Source organism: Rhagoletis pomonella, unplaced genomic scaffold (assembly GCF_013731165.1).
Source record: "Rhagoletis pomonella isolate Grant_MI unplaced genomic scaffold, Rhpom_1.0 Rhpom_scaffold_00007, whole genome shotgun sequence".
In the NCBI taxonomy this organism is placed as follows: domain Eukaryota; kingdom Metazoa; phylum Arthropoda; class Insecta; order Diptera; family Tephritidae; genus Rhagoletis; species Rhagoletis pomonella.
This window is the reverse complement of record NW_023458561.1, coordinates 52,254,112-52,258,549: the sequence shown is the minus strand read 5'-3', so window position 1 is coordinate 52,258,549 and position 4,438 is coordinate 52,254,112.

The window sequence follows — 4,438 nt, the reverse complement described above, 5'->3', positions numbered from 1 at the left end:
TTGCTTTTATAGGTATTAATTTCATTTTTAAAAATTTATTTCATACATTTTTTAAATTTTTTTGTTTTAACTCTTTTATTTAATTTTTAGTTTTTCTTCAACAATTTTTTTGAGCTTGAAGCGGTTTATATAAAAGTTGGCAAGGAAAAACAGCAATAATTTATGTATAGAAGTTATAGTTGCTATTCTACCACTTTATTTGTTTTCTTTCAAAATGAAAAGATATAAAATATATCTTCAAATTTATTTAATTTTTAGAGAACTCATTGCTAAAATACAAACAGAAAATCGCTAAGACATCGCCGTACGTAGATCTTTCAATGAGTTTCGCATTTCGAAATATAGAAACGAGCGTTCAAGATAGTTGCTTAAATGGACAATTGCTCTGCGAAAGATTGTATAGTGAGTTGAAAGAAAGTTTCATGAACTGCACTGAAAGTCTCTCAAACCATCTTGCTTACTATCTTTCAATTGTCTTACAAAAAATTTTCAAATATGATTAAAATAAGAATATCCTTTATCATAGCTTAATCAGATCTTAGTACAATGTGTGAACTCAAATATTTCCCTTTGTCTAGCTAGTGACATCCACTACTGCAATGTATTCTGAAATACCTTTTACAACATTTTTTTTATTTTCTAGTTTACCATGCATTGTATTGTGGACTTTGCACATTTTTACGCACGAAACTAGCGATTTGCATTTCAAACAATACCTATGCCATTTCGTATGCATGTGAGTGAACCTAAAAATACTTAAGTACATATTTTCTGCTTTCATTACGATGCAATGGCCCGTAACATGCCTGGCTATGGTTATGGTCCGACAGCCCTGCAGGCTGCAGCCATGACCGACGGAAGCCGTCCGCCGCCTTGCAATGGCAACAGTTGGTCAGCGTAGGTGGTGCATGCAACTTTACAACTTAATGTCTTCGCTTTTGACATTGCTGCTGTCTGCACGGGTGCAGCAAAGTATAAAATTGCACTAACTATTGCACTTTTACTTTAACGCTCCAAATCACCTGCATTTGCTTGCGAATGCATAAATAATTTAAATTTGTGCCGCCTTGTGCGCGGAGTGGTTTGAACTGTCTTTAGCGGCGCTGGGCGGTTGATGTAGTGCAACAAGCTGAAGTGGCGGCAAGTGTTGGCCGCCGCAGTTACCGCATTCACACACTGCTGGAACGCATTTAGTTTGGCATTTTTACAATCGCGCCAAACAGCTGCAAATTATTCACACATGACAATCATACAACAACAATTACAACAATCTGGGCGCATAGTAATTTCGCCCGTTGATTCACGATCCTTTCTGCCAGCCACCATACCACTGCCGCCAAGAAAATAGTGTTAATAGTTGTGTGTGTGTGTACGCCACATATTATGCTGCAGCAATTGTGTGTCGAATTTGCCATTTCTTGCGGTTAATAACAATGCCTGTCTTGTTGGTCGCAAAAGTATTGGGCGCCGCTACCACAGTGGCATGGAGCATGCAGCGTGGCATTTTGGCTGGGTAGTTAAGGCGGTGGTGCTCTGCAGCAAAAACAATACCATCACGTGCTGCAAGTACTCATGGACATATTTACATATGCACATATGTATATTTGCATGCATACAAAAGTATAACAGGCTTTAATATAAATGTAAAATTGTCTGCATTTGCAACGGCAATTTGAATGTTTGTACAGCCTCCATAATCTTCCGTAGATGCACGTTTTTTCCTTACTCAATTTTGGTACGTATGTACATACATACCTACCACCCGTTGTAATTTCTGCCTTGTCGCATGCCACGTTTTACATCATAATTACACCTGTTCGCGCTTGGTATCGATTACACAGTGAAATTACTGCTTGTGTATGTGAATGTGGATAACTGAAAGTCTTTCACTCTACACCTTTTCTTTGCTGTCATTGTTTGACTGCAATGAGTGTACAATTCGTGTTAGCTGTTGAAGTTTTACCTATTTCCTAAATGCAAAGCCATCGCACTACGACTCTGCCTGCGGAAAATCATAAAATGCATTGAATGCTAATGGTATTGGTAGCTGCGATGTTAACGGTAATTATAAAAGTAATGGTAAATGTAGATAATGGTAATAAAAATGGTAATAGTAATCGGACCCGAAAAGGGAAAAGGACAATCAAAAGGCGAAATTTTTTGGTAGAAACGAAAACACCATAACCTTACCGCCTCCTTAATTGCCAGCGAGTATAGCTCCAGACTGAGTTGCTCAGTGAAAACCCTTGCATCTACACCGCACCTCTTATCCATTAGAAAAGAAGGCTATGCCCTTCAATTACTGAGTCTGAGTCCCCGAATAGAGTCAGTAAAGCTTACGAATCTTATGCGGGGTTTGTTGTTGTTGCAGTTTCTTGGCATGATGTAGTCATTAGGCAGGTCCTTTACCTCAGATGGAATTCTACTTAGGATGGCTGCCTACCATACCACATCTCTATAACGAAGTGTGGGTCGGACTATAGGATTTCTTTGCTCGCTTCTGAATGTTTAACTTCCAAATAAGTTTGGCGTCCACAAAAACTCTATGAGAGATCCAGTTCGGTACTATTAAATTTAGGTTCCGTAAAATTAGATAATTTTGTCGACGATAATTTTGTAGAAGGGAAGTGCCCTTCCTTGTAAGTTCACCCACAATTTAATTGCCTGGTATACCTCTGTGTCCCGCTCTGTCATCACTTTGAGTGAGTTGCGAGTTGGGTATGACAGAATCCGAAGCTTTTAATGCCACTTGGCTGTTTGGAAAATGTAGATGTTATTTTCTCTACTTCGCCTGTCCTTAATTACTCGGTAGGCTCCTCTATGACCGCAATCTTGGCTTGAAAGACGCTACTGAGGTCCGGAAGGCGGAATTACTTTTTAACTCCTAGTTATCCCGACAGAGGAAGAGGAAGGCCTCCTCCAGGTGGAGAAGGACTTGGCTTCACTTGGCATTTCCAATTGGCGTCAGTTGGCACACAAGAGAAATTACTGGCGTGCTGTATTGGAATCGGCCAAAATCGCGGCGGTTACAGCGCCAATAAAGAAGAAGAAACTTGCCAGTTATGTATTTAAAATTTTTTTCTTTGTCAAAATGAACAACATATACATACATACGTACATATTTTTGTATGCGCGTATGGTTTTGGAAAACTGTATTTGTTTGTTAATTTTTTTATTTATTTGATTTTTTCTTTTACATCTGCAAAATGCGGAAGCTCTTTTATAGATTTTATGGGGTACATAAAATATTTTCTGATTTATGTGACTTCTCTGTTGCGACTATAGCAGATTGCTATTGGCATTCCAGTCAGTGGTTGTTATTGCTTGCTGACTGTTAAGCTGCGTTTTTTTTTTTACCTATCTATTCATTGCAGTCTATGCACTCTTTACATACAGATTAACAACCACTTAGATTTATGTGTTTTACGTGAAATTTATATCCCAAGTTTGGTGTACAGATTTGCCAACTTGTGGCACGTTTCTGGCGGTGTGGCACATAAAAGCAACATTGTTCTGCGTAATTAAAATGAATTGATTGAGTGATTGGAGGCTTGCCAAATTTGGTGTGTGGTTACTTTCTCTCTTACTGCATATGTAGGTATAATGCTTCATAAATGAGCTTGTCGGAAGCGCTAAATCTACATATACATAAACGTCCTTAAAAAAATAAAAGAAAAATATTTGGTGCTAAAATTTTTTTGTGAAGAAAGACTTAAACTTTTAAGCCGAATCTGAACAGCAAATGGCTTTTATAAGAAGTTTTTTCGTGACAGAAATGCAAGTTCATTTAATTTTTTGTTTACTTTTTGGAATTTTTGAAATCATTCGGCTGGCTTTCCAAGATTTTTTAGTGATAATTTGGTACTTTTTGGGATATTTGACTAGTTTTACTAAATTTTACTGAGCTGCTCGGAGTCTTTTTCTCTTTCAAATCATTTTTTTTGGAGTTTTTTAGGTTTCCCTCTTTTATTAAGTTTTTCTGGAACCCTTCGCCGCTTGTTTGGAACTTTCAAAAGATTTTTAGAACTCTTTCGGAGATTTTTACAAATTTCAAACGTTTTGAGAAATTTTGAGCTTTTCTGTGGGTTTTGTTGTTTTTTGTTGGAAACCATTTTCCTTGTAATTGGAGATCATTCAGTTTTATTAGTAAAGATTTTTTCGTGACATTTCGGAATTTCGCGGTGCTGTTCGGAGTTATTCCGGGATCTTTCTATTATTATACTTTGAAGTATTTAAATCATATGATATGTCTTTTTCAGATTTTAAGAGGACTTTTAGGACTTTTTCCTATTTTTTGGGCTGCCTTTAGTAAATAACGTTCTTTTAATATTTAGATTATATTGTTATAAAAACAAAAATATTTATTTTTTTAATTTCATAAAAAAACAGCATAATATTTTTAATCAAACTTATTATAGAACGAAATAAAAAAAAAATT